The sequence below is a fragment of the Copadichromis virginalis genome, linkage group LG12 (assembly GCF_057382275.1).
Source record: "Copadichromis virginalis isolate Kocher_CV1m ecotype Utaka linkage group LG12, C_Virginalis_male_GT1.1, whole genome shotgun sequence".
NCBI classification, from domain to species: Eukaryota; Metazoa; Chordata; class Actinopteri; order Cichliformes; family Cichlidae; genus Copadichromis; species Copadichromis virginalis.
The window spans coordinates 492,906-508,743 of NC_140629.1; the positions used below are offsets into that span (position 1 = coordinate 492,906).

General features: G+C 43.5%; 1 long non-coding RNA gene and 1 pseudogene across 1 annotated transcript; one reads left to right on the top strand and one right to left on the bottom strand.

Moving 5' to 3' along the window:
* Positions 1-8: 8 nt before the first annotated feature.
* On the top strand, positions 9-15,260 carry LOC146696161 (uncharacterized). The gene is made up of 2 exons (XR_014923173.1): positions 9-1,573; positions 14,935-15,260. It is a non-coding gene; the product is annotated as an uncharacterized LOC146696161 (long non-coding RNA).
* Positions 10,703-12,433, bottom strand: LOC146696162 (ribosomal biogenesis protein LAS1L-like; annotated as a pseudogene).
* Positions 15,261-15,838: the final 578 nt, after the last annotated feature.

Sequence of the window (15,838 nt, forward strand, 5' to 3'; positions counted from 1 at the left end):
TTTGAAGTGTCTGTGTTGTGCAGCTGGTCTGGTCTGTCTCTAGACAGTTCAGGCTGCACCCACTAGTTCAATGGTGGAGGCTCACAGCGACATACTCAACACAGAAGTTTCTGAGCTCTGCATGAGGGTTTCTCCGACGAAGTGAGGGCCGTGAGGCACAGCTCCCCGTCCCCCGGTGACCCTGCTAGGTCCACCTTCTTAGGGAAACCCTCTGCAGAGGAGCTGACAGAGCCAGGAACTTGTGAGTTGTGTGTGTCCACTCAGGCATCATTCATGCTTGTTCTGTAGGCAGTTCCTGTCAGAAGGAGGAGGCGCAGCAGGAGCATCGGGGGGCGGAAGACGGTGCCTCAGTGCCTCTCTCCTTCTGACATTGTTAAAGAAAACACAACAAATTTATAATTATTTATAACATAAACGAGGGAGCGCTGTTTACAGATACTGAGAAGTATAAAATCTGAATCCTTTCTCTCGTTTGCTCTGAGGCGCGGGGGGGAAATATCGACAAGTCGATCAACATCATCTACAGATACATTCGACATCTCGAAAAATGTAAATTGCCACTTGATTCGTCCATTTGGTTGAAAAACCCGACCGTGAACAAGGAGCGAATATCACACCGGAAACTAAGCGCTATGCGCCGGAAGTAGCATATGCTAAGGCGCACACAGGTCTAAGTTATAGGTCTAAGTTCCCCATAATGCACTGGGTGTTTCTTCTTCACTCAACATGTGTTAGTAGACCTCTCTGCATTCAGCCCGTCTGCCCCTCATCTATCGATGGATGTTTGTTAGAGGCTTTGGTTCCCACTGTCGCTCACAGACGGTCACCTAATGTTTCCCTGTGTAACTGCAGGGTCTTTGCCTTATAACATAGAAGTAGCTTGAGGTAACTGTTGTTATGATTTGATGCTGTGTGTGTGTAATAAAGCTCCCTTACTGACAGTGGGTCACCACAGCTTGTAGCTCCATGTATTTGATGTGGCACGTTTGCCCTCGCTGACACAACCCTAAAGGGATTTGTGTGTATGAATAAAGTTTATTGTTCATACAGTTCATTGCCGTATGTCTATGAAAGGCTGAATGAGGGTTGTAGCTCCCTCAGCAGCTGTGGAGCGATGGCTCGTGGTCACCTGATTCAGCCCTGGAGATGTGGTTGGTTAGACACGCTGCTTTAGTTGGACACTACAAACCACACTCACCTGTTTACACAAACACATACACACCTTTTGTGTTACAACCACCTTGTTACACTCAAACACCAGATGATGCATCTGAGCCAACTAAGGATTCACTGAGACTGAAGAAGCTCGAGATCATAAGAATTTGAGGCTCAGCTGATACAGTATCATAGGACAATCCAACCATTGTATGTCAAGAGACTATAGGCAGTAAAAGCTCCATCTGGAGGAGGAACGACGTGGTTCAGAGCGTTGCCTCCTGCAGCTGGTGACATGTTCAGATTTCAGCTCTGTCGGTTAGAAAGTCTGTTTTTGTTTTTCATCTGTGTGTTGCTCTTTCATCCTTTTGTTCTTCCTCTTTCTTGCATCAAGCTGGCTGACTTCACCACTGATGAGGTAACCATGAGCAGTAAGCCTCGTGTCGCTCACAGTTACATTTAACATAGTGCGATAAACACACTCAGTCATTATAAGGTACATCCTCTAAAGGTTCACATAACAGACAAACAGGATAATAAAAATAATCTGGTTCTCTGCAGCGTCCTCAGATGAACAACACACAACATTATTAGACGTCTCAGTATTTGTTACACTGAACACAAATATAAACACAACACTTTTGTTTCCATGAGCTGAACCGGATCCTGACTGGTTTTGCGACATGTGTGTCATTGTGCTACACATGTACGGCATATTTCAGAGTGGCCTTTTATTGTGGGCAGTCTCAGACACACCTGTGCAATATTCATGCGGTCTAATCAGCACCTTGACATGCCACACCTCACAGGTGTGGCATGTTAGACTACTTTTAATTAACTGCTTCAGCCCACTTACAATGAAAATGTAACAAAAAATCTTGTTCCTGACCTGTGCAGTATGTTAACACTATTGGAAGTAAAAATAACTCTAATTTTGAAAACACAACTTTCTTTCTTTCTTTTTTTTTTAATAAAGCGCTGACTTGTATTATGAGTCTGTGGTCTGGGAGAGAGTCTGTAACTCTGTCTGCAAAATACAGGATATAATGACCAATGTTGGGCAATTAATTATATAGTTACTTCTTCAAAAAAGTAACCGAGTTATGCAAACAAAGTTTTTTGCAGCTGTTTACCTAAAAATGTAGTGTTAAGATTCAATATTGAGGAAGGGTACAAGAGGTGATCGAAGAATAAGTACACCGATCCAGCCGGGTGAAGTCAAACGATGATTTTAATGAACACACGTGTGGGAAGACACTCTGTACGCAGACAGCCAGTAGTCCTCGACTTAATCAAAGCATGAACAGATATTTTATAGCATCAGGGTTTGTTTACTGACGCCCCTTCATACGTCACAGACAGGATATATACATACGTCAAATCAAAACCACAATGACCTTTTAACACAGTTTAAAAGAACATCGTCTTCCATCTTCATAACAGGTGCATCCTGTCACTGCCGGATGCTCGCTTGTCGTCTTGACACCTCAGCAGCAGTTCTGCGACAAACTGCTCTTTTTGCCACCCCAGAGGACTCTACTAAAAAATCCGACTCTACTAACCTATCAGAGGCTGCTTAAGATCAGAATGCAATCATCTGCAGTTTTCTTCTTAATTAACAATAAACTTAGTGTATATGTACTCCTAAATTTGATGAAAGTGATAAATAATAGACAGCTCTCTCTCTATATATATTCTGACATTTAACTAATTCAAAAGATATTTCAATATTTATTTATCTAAAACAAAACAAGTTAGAATAGCCTTTATTGTCATTGTACAGAGTACAACGAAATTGGAGTGCCACTCCCTTGGTGCAAGTTTCAATAATAAATATAAATGTAAAATATAAAAAGTACAAAAAAACAATCGTAAGTACTCAAACAATAGTTTGTACAATATATACAGGATAGCAGCATTAATATAATGACAGTATGAATAGCAGCATAATATAATGACAGTGACGGTATGGAATAGGTTCAATTGTTTTTGTTCTTATTTACTACGGTGATAGCTCTGGGAAAGAAGCTATCCCTGAATCTGTTTGTCCTGGTTTTATGTGACCTGTACCGTCGGCCTGACGGTAATAGTTCAAACAGTTGGTTGCTGGGGTGAGAGTAGTCCTTGATGATATTGCCAGCTCTGCTGAGGTACCGAGAGTTTGCAGTGACCTCCATGCTGGGCAGAGAGCAGCCAGTGATCTTCTAGTTGCAAGTTCACTCTAAATTGATGTTTAACAGAAAAAAAAAATGTTTTTATGTTTTTTCCCTAAAGTGTATGTAAATATCTGGTTTCAGCTGTGAATATACTGCTGTGTATTGAAATTCCTCTTGTTTTGCATAGAAATATACTGAACAACATACAAAGCATAATATATAAAATAAAATCTACCTGAGTTTTTTCTTTGAAAGAAGCCACTTATGTCAATTGTTGTGTTCATCAGTACATAACTGAAACCGATTACAGTGCTTTGTTTAGCCGTGGAGGGAAACAACTGAAAATATGAAATAAACACACATGTAAGCTAAGACTCTCTAAAAAAACATCATTGTTGTTGTTCGGATTTTCATTTCCCCATTTGTTGATTCACTCCAAGAGCAAGTAACGTAATATGGGTCAAGTGATCAGTTTGATATCAATCTTTTGTGATACACCGTCATATTTACATTATTTGTACAGTATGAATGATTTGCTTTGGTACCTGGTCAAACTTAAGCTCTCCTCTGTCTGCCTGTCTACGCTTCTCCTGCAGCAGTTTCTCCCCCCTCGCTCACATGCGTAAGTGCTATGCTCAGTCACCCAGTGCCTGAGCTCAGATCATACCAAAATTAGGGTGAATTTACGACTGTGCGCTATGTGCTTCGAATATTGTGTGTAGTTTTTTGTTTTATACAGTTGGCAGTCAGGCATCAGTAACAAAATCACCAGGCTCACAGTAGACAGATTCACAAGAAATTCATTTGGGCTTAGAAGGAATAAAACAAACAGAATCCTTAATTAAGCTTGCGTTAGATTGCAAAATGGTCCCAGATGAAACAGTCTTAACAACACGAAATGCACAGTTCTTTTGTAAAGGTTCTTTTTATTTGGAAGGAAAAATAAGCACAGACAGAGTCCCCAGAAGTGTCCAAAAAGTGATTTATTAAACACACACAGTTATACAGTGTGGGAAGCCGGTCTTCGATCTTCTCTGCTCGTTACAGAAAGCTTTATAGCCTAATATGACGTCAGAACATTTCCTAGAACTCAGCTTCTCAGAAACCTAACACTTTCTCAGGCTTTATGTTCCCAGATATGGATGAGGGAAAACATCTGGTCTAAACAATTGTGTGTCCGAGTGTGCAGTTTGTGAGATTGTCTGTCCAGGCCAACAAAAGGTCGCTGTCCTCATCTGACTTTACTTTGGGCCGCCTGGAGCCACAGAGATGCTGGTGGTTTTTGCATAATAGAATATTACAGAGGAATGTGTCTTATTCTGCGTGCTCTGGAATACAAGATTAAGCAGATTTACTAAATGATAAATGATACATGATAATGGTGATGATCAACTGATACTAAGTGATGCAGACTAATGAAATAATAATGAAATAATGGCAGTGAAATTACATGTTTTTCTTGACAACTCCTCCTCTTGGGCTCGCTTGCGAGCCCAACTTACACCAGGATTTGTCTCACTCCTCCGTCCAGCCTACAATCTCCCTCAAAGGCATCATGGACTCCGGCGCAGCTGAACCTGCTGAGCCTGAGCTCAGGGCTCTCTCCAGCATCTTTACTAAAAGCCGCCGGACCAGAGGGATGAGACAACATCCAATCATCAATATGACAAGAAAAACAACAAAAGAAAACATGGCAGACATAACAACACTCTTCCATTGCCCAAAGACAGACGTGAACCAGTCTCCCGGTCCAGTGTTCACACCTGATTGCTCATGCATGGTTTTAGATAACATTTTCAGACTCTCAAGCGCCCTAGTAACCGTACCGTCTGGTGCAGTATTGTTGGGTATGAACGTGCAACACATGTCCCCAAACATGGCACAGACACCACCTTTCTCAGCCAACAACATGTCCAGGGCCATTCGATTCTGGATTCCCATTAACGACTTCGGGCCTAATTGTTCCGCAAGGCCTTCTACCGCGTCCCTAGTGAGATTAGAGAGTCTCAACACATTATAATGGACATAGTTAATGCGATCGACATTTTTATTCGGAGTTATCCATAGAAACACACTTTCAAAGCCGGCCGCTATCTGATCAACTAACTTATACTCATCTGGAACTCCCCTGGGAACTCCTATTGAGTCAATCCAGGTTGGCGAGTCCCATCTTGGGTCATATTTGTGCATACTGTTGCGAAATCGATCAACTTCAGACCAGACAAAAAACAACGGAGGCTCCGGAAAAGTGCAATCAAACGATGAGTTTTATTATCACAGGAGAACAACCAACCGTCAGCATACAGAATGGGTTGCTCTGACAAAAATACACTGGGTTCTGGTTTTATAGGATAACATATCACACCTACGTCAATACAGTTCAAAAATACAGGGTGACAGATGGACAAAAGTTCAATTCGTGCAAACAAGGGTACATCACATATACTTTTAATAACTATAAACTGACATATAACTTCTCCTTTCTTCATTACTTGCCTTTTAAGGTAATAAGATGTCATCCACAGATGTCATCCAGGATGCCAGCGGGTTTTCAATACCTGGGCCCTGTGCTTCGTACGTCGCTTACTACATCCAAGATCAAATGAAACATCCAAGACCAAATCATCGCGCTAACTCTGAGCTCGCTATTCCGGTTCCCCGAACACACCTGTTGTTGACGATTAGTATAGCTGGATGAAGTAATGTGAGATCACTGGGTGGCCCAACAGGGGCTACGCATCGATAGTAGAAACATTGATCGGCAACCCTTTGATTGGTCGGCGAAAATGTCGAAGGAGCGCGCTCGGTATTTTTCGGCAGCAGAGCAAGAACTCTTGAGTGAGGGATTTCAGGAGTTTCAGAGTTTAATTAAAACGCAAGGGAACACTGCAAAGGCTGCAAAAGCAAGGAGAGAGGGCTGGCAGAAAGTTGCTGACAAATCAAACTCGTAAGTAATTTAATAATAACAATAATAATGGAGTGGATTTATATAGCGCTTTTCAAGGCACCCAAAGCGCTTTACAATGCCACTATTCAGTCACTCTCACATTCACACACTGGTGGAGGCAGCTACGGTTGTAGCCACAGCTGCCCTGGGGCAGACTGACAGAAGCCAGGCTGCCATATTGCGCCATCGGCCCCTCTGGCCAACACCAGTAGGCGGTAGGGTAGATTTATCATATCACACCATATTATCCAATATTATATTACATTATATTATATTATAATATGTTATATTATATCCCCTTTCACATTAGAGCCACAACAGGACCCACTAGAACATGGGAACAAGTAAAAGTGAAATATAAGAATATTCTACAGAATGGTAATATTTATCACTTATATTGCTTGTCGTCTCTTGGAAAGAGACCCTGGAATACTCTGTTTGTTTGTTCATAACAGCAACCAAGAAAAGGGCAGAGCAAAAAAAAAGACAGGTGGTGGTCCTGCACCCCCTCGTCAACAAGTTGGTTAAGTAAATAATACCCTCACGGGAAAATCGATATCTCTCTATGAGCACACTGTCGCGCTGAGCTAAAGGATCCTGTCTGTCCCGCAATATACGCTGAATTCTGAGGACTCTCCTTATCAAGCTTGCACCTTCCGCAATGGGTTGCTCGCGTAAACGGACAGGATATGACTGCGACAGACTTCCCAAATCCACCTTCGCTTTTATAGCCGTGGTCTCTCATCTTGATTACACGAAGTAATTTACAATTACTACTCTGAAATATGAATTACATCTGTAATAATCACATACATGTAATAGAATGTTAATAGTACATTTCCCTTTTTTAGGGAATGACCTGTATGTATCTGTGTGAAATCAATAAAAGGATCAAGTGCTGCATTATCTTTAGTTACATTGATGTTATTTATTTATGGTGAAACAGTGGTGGAATATCGCTGTTGCTTTCGTATGAATGACGCGGACATACCTGCGTGGCCGCGATCTAATCCTGTTTACATAAAGTAAACCTGCTCCCCAGCAGGTTTACGCTTACGGCTCTGTTGCTATGACAGCAAGTCCCGGATGGGCTTCGGGGAACCGAACGATCCAGGATCACGCGAAATCGTCAACAATCTCATCCAGCTAACTCACTTAGCGCGGTACGAAGAACAGGCCCCTGAGTGCTCATGCATGGTTTTAGACAAAGTTTTCAGGCCCTGCAGAGCTCGGGTTACTGAGCCACCTGGGGCAGTATTATTGGGGATATACGTGCAGCACATATCTCCAAACATCGAGCACACACCTCCCCTCTCTGCCAATAACATGTCAAGCGCCATCCTATTTTGAACTCCCATCAGAGAACTTGGACCCAATTGTTCTGCGAACCCCATCATGGCGTCCCTGGTTAGGTTAGAAAGTCTCAGCAGATTGTAATGAACATAGTTAATGCGGTCAACATTCTTATTAGGTGTTACCCAAAGGAATATACTCTCAAATCCTGCAGCTATCGGATTCACCAGCTTATATTCGTCTGGAACTCCCCTAGGCGAGTTCAGGCGAGGATCATAAGCATGTGTACCTTGGGTCCCTCTTTTGACCAAAACATGTCTCAGACGTCTGGCGGCTAGAGTACGTGTGTTGCGTTGTGGAATAGCCTTTACCTGATTCCCAATCAGCATGAGTGGAGCTCCTAATCGCACCATCGCACATGTCCCTACGCTTCCTATAGGAACATGAACCAACAGAGTATTTTCCCCACAATAATAATAGAGCCCACTTCCTGCCCAGGTTCCAATTACCGTGCTAGGGCCGCTTACATTGTTGGTGGTTCGTCCCTGAAGTGTGACGGCACACCAAGTTGGATCGATCTCTCCCACCTTGTACTTTTCATTATCAGTAGAGAACTTAAAACATGCATAGTTATCTTGTTTTGGCATAAATGGTCCCACTGTTGTCTGACACTTTCCATCTACTACTGGCTCCTGTACATTTAATGACGTCACACAAATCTAACATGAATGAGCTGGTAGACCCTTTAACATAGTTCAACTCTATGCCATTATTTCTGCTGAGACATTCATCACCTTTACCTGACCCCTCGCGCTTTTGTCTTTCTAGCGATCCTGTTTTAGGACCTACAGTCTCAGGAACTGCTGGGCTGGACTGGCCTCCGTGTTCAGACAAGGGGTCCGGAGTGCCTTGCAAAATACAGACAAAAGACAACAGAGCCATGGTTACTATTATCGCATATAATACACATGTAGTTGTAAGGAACATTTTAATACGTTTCTTCCCATTACGTGTCTCTGATTCGGTTGTTTGCATCATGTTATATAAACTTTGTATTCTAGACTTGTTATATAGATTTTAGATTCTGGACTGAAACTCCCCTCTTTGTGGAGCCTTTAACTTATCACTGCCCCTTTCTGATGGCGTGACGACCTTCTCCGCTGCTGCTCTTCTTTCTTCAGCCTTCCAGGTGGACTACTGAATGGCCTGTTGCACAGGTGAGAGGGTTTATTCTGCCTCTGTTTGTTGACACCTGTGTTGGTTGAAGCCTCTTCCTCAACCAAGCTCTCATGTGCTGGTGCACACTGCGACCAGTGATACCAGGTGTCGCCCTTCCCTTTCAGTTGGACTGCTGTAGTTGTCCTGGCAACGACCTCGTATGGACCAGTCCAGCGTGGCTCCTTCCACTTGCGTTTGAGCACCTTCAGCCACACCACCTTTGCCTCCGGGGTCGCCCTGTCCACAGCGTGTAATCCAGATGTGACCTGTTTGCGAAACTGGAGATTCTTGCCACCCCTGTGGTCGCTGTGTTACTGGAATGTTCTCCTGTAAAGGATAGAAAACAAAAAGCCTCTCTCTGGTACACCTCACTAATCTACTGTGTTCATCTAATGTTCCCTTAATTATTCAAAGTTGGTTCAAGATATCATGTTCTGGGCTCTATCCTTTATATTAACTTTACTTAATCTAAATGCTCTTTATGTGTGTAAAGAGTTTATCTTCTAACCAGGATTCAGTTCATTTTAATCCTTCAACTTAAACATGAAAATAACAATGTCTGCCTCAGTTTTACCATATCTAAATCATCAAACACCCCAAAAGTCCTAAAATGATCCTAAACCCATTTCAACTTAAACCTTAAATCCCCCCTTTATTTTGACACATTTCATGTGTCAAAATAATGTACAAAACTAAAAATGCTCAGTTTTCCCCACTCATGATCCAATCTATGTCATGAAAATGAACTTAAAACAGAACAGTCATCAGTCATGTGCTTAGCCTTAGTCCAGTCTTTACCTCAGTGTCCAGTTGGTCCAACCTTAGTTCAGTTCGTCCGTCCAGTCACCGTCCATTCATACGTATTCACACCAGGTATTTCCTCTTTCTTGCCGAGACAACAAGAAACTGTTCCTCTTTCACAGTTGCGAGTAAACATAACTAACCTCTCACCTATAAATGATTCTCTCTAACTAAGTGTGTGTGTGTATATGTCGTCCTCAAATGCTCTCTCATCTCACCCGTTGCACTTCTGACCTTCCACCAGACCAGAGGCTCATCAAATAGCCTCGTCTAACCTGCTCCTCAGAATAACTTAGACTCTGCTTTCATTAATGCAAACTTTCTGCAACTTAGTCTTTCTGAAAGACACACACTGTTTAAACCTCTGAATGCAATATCAATGCTGCAGATTATATTATTAATGCAATGGTGACGATGACGATTATTTAACAATAGCAGTAAAATAATTTCCCTGCTCCACACTCCCTCTCTCGACCTCTGGTACACCAGAGGTCGCAATACATTGTGTCCTCGCTCTGACCCTCTCTTGTGGTCCATCCGGCCTCGGGCCTCCAGGATCCTCACCCCCTGTGGTCGCCGAGATCTTCTGCAAAGGAAACAAAACACCTTTTCCTGCATCTCCCTAACTTATCATAGTTGGGACTCTTTAATCAAAAGCCTTATCCTAATTATGTTCTTGACTTATAGACTTGTATTTATATATATTCTTCAACGTTACTCATCATTTTACCACTCTCTTAAAACGCTGACACTAACTTCATTTTAAAACCTCACATTTCCTATGTTATAACCTGTTTTTGATATAGCCTTTTTATTTCATTTTGCTCCTTTTAATGTAACAATACCTTATAATTCTAGTTTATCAGACTTAATCAAAACCTATGCTTTCCTTCCTTTGGTCCTTCTTTAAATCAGAACATTTTGTCTTCTGAAAGTTTTATTTCTGCTTCTGCCAACATGTTTAGTTAACGAGCTCGACTGGACAGAAACAATCACAACTGCTGAACCTGCACTGTGCTCATGGTTAAAATTCCACAACATTTTGTCTTCTGAATATTGTATTTTTGCTTCAAAACTGCTTCTAGCACAACAAGAGTCAGCGGAGGCTGGAATGACAACAACAACAACAATCTTGTGCTTAACATAAAACATTTACCATTTAACATAAAACAAAAAATAACACAAGTAACAAAAATAACACAAGTAACTTAAAAAAGCTTCAGTCCACATTTCAGTTTGTTGAGCTCGCTGTTGCTCCAGAGGAGGCCCTCAGCTGGCCGGGCTGGAGCCGAGGCCCCGGGGATGCTGCTACGTGTCTGAGGGCAAGTGCTCTTTCAGCCTGCACGTCTGCCCATTTGCGCTCCTCACTTCTCTCCGAGTCCATCGGTGAGGAGTGTTGCATCTGGTCCAGCAGCATACTCACAGTATATATGGGCTGCTGCTGCTGCAGAGGTGTGCTGGCCTCTGAGCGCTCTGTCTGTGTGTAGATGGAGCAGAGCTGGAACAGCTTCTCTCTGGTTTCCTGAGGGGGGGGATGCTCCATGTCATCCAGGACTAGCTGGATCAGGTGAGGTGTGCTGATGCAGGGGGCATCCAGACATGCAGAGAGAAGCTGCTGCCACCTCAGCTTGATGCGGTCGATGAAAATCCTGTCCTTCATTCTGGCTTTCTTCTGCAACCTTGTCTCAAAATGATATTCAAATTTGTTGTTGTTGCAGAGGAAGACTTCTGAAATCCATGCAGAAATATAGAAACACCTGTGACCGTTGGGCTCTTTGCTGAGCAGCTTCAGTTCCACAAAGAGCTTCTCCAGGAAGAGGTGAATGAAAGACGAAGAGTTAAGCATCTTTAGCAGGGGCAGCCAAAAGCGCAGGAAGGTTTGTGGGACTCTGGGCTCAGTGGGACTGGCACTGTCAGATGTTGCACAGCCTAATGCTTCCAGCTGCTCCATGGTAGGAACAAGAAAACCGTCTTCCAGCAGCACATCAATCAACAGCTCCCTGGACCCCAGTGCAAACTGCTTGATCTCACCCAGCAACGAACTCATGTCTGCTAAGGGGGCCTGCCACAAGCTCTTCCCCTTGTCTTCAGGAGACCCATCATCAAAAGCTTGGTACTGGTCCTTCTGAAAAGAGATCAGCAGCTCCCGAGCGTTTCTGCAGGCATCCACTTCTTTCTGCCTGGCAACGAGCTGCTCATCGGGGCCTCCTCCCAGCTGTCTGGACCAAAACTCCTGCTGGAGCCACTCCAGGGCCACCTTACATCCCTTTCGGCACCATTTCAAAGAAGGAAGAGTCCCACGCATGATTTCGTGCCTCAGATCCACCACCCACTCGGGGATGTTCAAGTTTCCAGCCAGTTGCCTCAGCGGCTGGGCCTTTCTCCCCTGCTGGCGATCCGTGATAAGATTAACAAATCTTACCAGGGCCGTCCCGTACATCAGGGTCAAGTCATCTCCGGTAAGCTGTCCGGACCGGTCCCGCACCTGGCAGCGCACGAGGTCTGCTGTGCAGTCCACGGCCACGGGAAAACTATCAGCGCACCTGGCCCTCCAAGCCGATATCCTCTCTAACGCAAACCTCTGCAGAGAGGAGTCCATCGAGTAAAGGTAGTCCCGAACCTGATCCCACTCCGCTTTGTTAAGCCAGGCTACCACATGGCGTGTTTTCTCAGAGCCCTTTTTATTCATTGTGCGCACTCCGGACCTCACGCTCAATCTCTCACTCACCGGGAAAAGCCGCTCGCCTCACGCAGAGACCACTCGCAGATTTATATGACAGAGGACCGCGTTCAGAGCTTCGAGTTTTACAGTTGCTTGTCGCACAGCAACCAGGAAATGACGCTAACGTTTTCTTCGGCTTCGTTTGTGGCTGACGTTCACCCTGCGGGCACGCTGACGCCACCTGCTGGATTGGAGGATGGAGCGATGGTTCTACAGAGCGCTTATTTACATGATGCTGGTCATAAACGAGCTTTCTTTGGCTATGGACCATAGCCAAAGAAATACAGGATATAATGACCAATGTTGGGCAATTAATTATATAGTTACTTCTTCAAAAAAGTAACCGAGTTATGCAAACAAAGTTTTTTGCAGCTGTTTACCTAAAAATGTAGCCAAGGCGTTTTTTAATTAAACATTTCAAACTATTTACAGAACAATCAGCTGTTCTGCATCAAATCTGATGCCACACAAATTATTTGTGCCACTCCAAAAAATAATTTGTGTCCACTATGAGATGAAGGAGAACAACAGCCTGATACCTGCAGGACAACAGCAGATGTATCACTGCTGTAACACCTGTAACATTCAGCAGTCGCCTCATTGTTCTGACACACACAACAAAACTGCTGACTACACTACACACTCACTACATAAGATTTGCGCTAAACGTCGCAAATCTCTCACATCTCCAAGCACCGCCGTCACTCCTAAAACTTCCTCCCGTTTCTAACCCTTGCCATATAATTTTTGATTGGTCCACATGGTACATTTTTCCACCAATAGGAAAGGGTGGTGGGGTGTTGTTTTTGCTCACAGGCTTTCGAGCGTTTTCCTTATAAAACGGCGTTTTCACCGTTTCTTCCCGCAGTAAATATAAACAACGACAGTATTCAGGAAGAAAACCAAACATTGCAGATATTTTTATCATAACTCTGGTTGTACGCGGCCGATCAACACAATTTAAAAACTGGTATAAAGTCCACACTTTTCCCGTCAGTTGTTCCGTCGGTCCTGCTCACATCTCCAATGGTTGTACACGTTGTCATTAACGTGGCTTCACTCCACATCAGCCGCTTTGCTAAAACACCGGTGTCGGCGCATAAGGACGCGTCAGAGCCTGACAGCGACGTTGATTAGCTGCGTATATACGAATGTGAATCGCGTGATTGGCTGGACTACGGGATAAGGTGGCCTCGTTCTAATCCTATACGGGAGCAGCCAGTCACTGACTAACACTGCAAAACAGGATTGTTAAAGTTTTCATTTTAATTTCAATTCAGGTGAATTTTTTTTTTTTTTTTTGTGCGCGCAACGCAGATTTTCTGTGCAGAGACCGTGCCAGCAGTGCGCAATTGTGTACGCGCGCAGCTTAGAGGGAACATTGCTTGCGAGTGTCGGGTCTTTTGTGTTTGTAGAAAATGTTTCATATCTCTGAGTTCAGCTCATGGAAAACAGGAGCAAAAGCAAAAGTGTTGCGTTTATATTTTTGTTCAGTGTAAATGATAAAACATCAGGTTTGACCCAGAATACAGTTTGGTCCACATGGTGGCGCTGTGAAAAGTGCGCGCTGTACTGGTGGCACCAGTGTCCCCAGCCCACAGACCAGTGCTGCCACTAATCGAGTTTCATTAGCAGCATCTAAATGCTGTTTAAAGGTGGACTTCATCTGTCACACAGGAGCAGTTTGGCTTCGCTTTGCTTAAATAATGACCTGGTGTATTTCTGTATACACACCTGCTAAGGATCAGGTGACTTTTATAATAAAAGGTTAATACGTGAAACCTTAAAAATAAAAAGAGCTGTTTTTAGCAGTATTTAGGCTGCAGTCTGTGTATTATGTCCATGATATTCTACATTACAGTAAAAACAGTAATTATATAAAGAACAGATGGATCAGGATCCTGTCTGTGTCTTTACTATGATCTCAGCTGATAATGAGGCTTGAAAGAGACATGTTTGAACTTTTGCATTGATCAGACAAATAAGCCTGCATGTTTGCATGAGCTTTACCTTTAACTGTAAAACATGAAGCCTTTATTATTAAAAAAACAAAACCCTTTTGGTGTCATACGGGTAAGAAAGCAGCGAAGCGTTTTTCTCTCTAACAGACCTTTCATCTGTTTTCTCTGCCGTTGCTCTGATGGGACCTGCAGGGTGTTTTTGGTGACGTGGAGGTTTGCACAGTTGCTGCCTGTGGTGTGTGTAGAAATGTTCATGTTCTAGTCCCACTGTGAAGCACATAGACGTGTCCTGACTTCCTGTCTGTCCCACACTCTGTTGTCTCTGTTTGTTGCTGCCAACAGTACAAGTCATCTTTGCAGATTTTACTGAATTAACAAAAACATTTTTACTGAAAGACTTATTCAGTAAACACGTTTGTTACACTGAGACTGAAAAAGAGATCCCTGTTTACGCTCATAGAAAACGAGCCTCTGTTTTACTTTATTGAAATCATTTCTAATCACAGACAGGATCAGCAGCGTGCAGCTGCAGTGAGGTGTTAGTAGAGGAGCTGTGTTTGTGAGCTGTAGTCTGGATCAGGTCTCTGTGGGAGACTCGGGTTACAGTACTTCTGAATATCACACAGCACATTTCTTCAGAATCGGTTGCTGTTTGCTAACATTTGACCTTTGCCCTTTTAGGCTGCCCTTCTGGCGCCCGTCGATGAGGACTTGGGATCTGACAAGAAGCAAACTGGGGGAAGCAGCAGAGTACCAGACTTCCCTCCTCCAGCAGGCCGGGAGATCTTGTTGCGCACCTGTGTGCCGCGACCAGCAGCGTACTCCAAGGCGCTGCCTCAGCGGCTCTTCTGTGTCCTGATGAGGGAGGAGTTTAGGTTGGCCGGAGCCTTTTCCACAGACACGTCCTTCTTTTAAGTCCTGTGAACAATTCACACCTGGGATAAAGATAAGTGAAGGACACAGGATGGAGACTTTCACATAAAACAATAAAGCTGAATTGAACTAAAGTGAATAATTTGAAAATGACTCAGTGTTTTATCAGCGACACGTTACCGCAGCCTTTTAAGATCACTGAACCTGTTACTTCAAAAAACAACATGTAATGTTGAAGGGGACAAAGAGTTAGTTCATGTTTGACACTGATGTTAATCAAAACTTCCAAGATCCAGGTTGAATAAAACAGCATTAGGTGTGTGATTTCACTCTGCTCCACACACCTGCGTGCTCCAATCAGAGACACCAGAGGAACAGGTGATGAATGTGATGGGGAAGCATACGCAGGTGTGACATACAGAGCCGTGGGAATTACAGGACATTATTACTGTTGATATATTCTCAGCGATCAGCTGTTAGTGAAGAGCATGAAAACCTTACTGCACGTCGGTCAGCTCAACTTAGCTCGCTGGATAATTTACTTGTCAGCTTGAAAACTGTTAAGGTTCAAAAATTGAGGAAGGGTACAAGAGGTGCTCGAAGAATAACCACACTGGTCCGGCCGGGTGAAGTCAAACGAAGATTTTAATTCACACGTGGGAAGATCACTAGAAACAGCAATTGATCTTCAACTTAATCAAAGCATTAAACA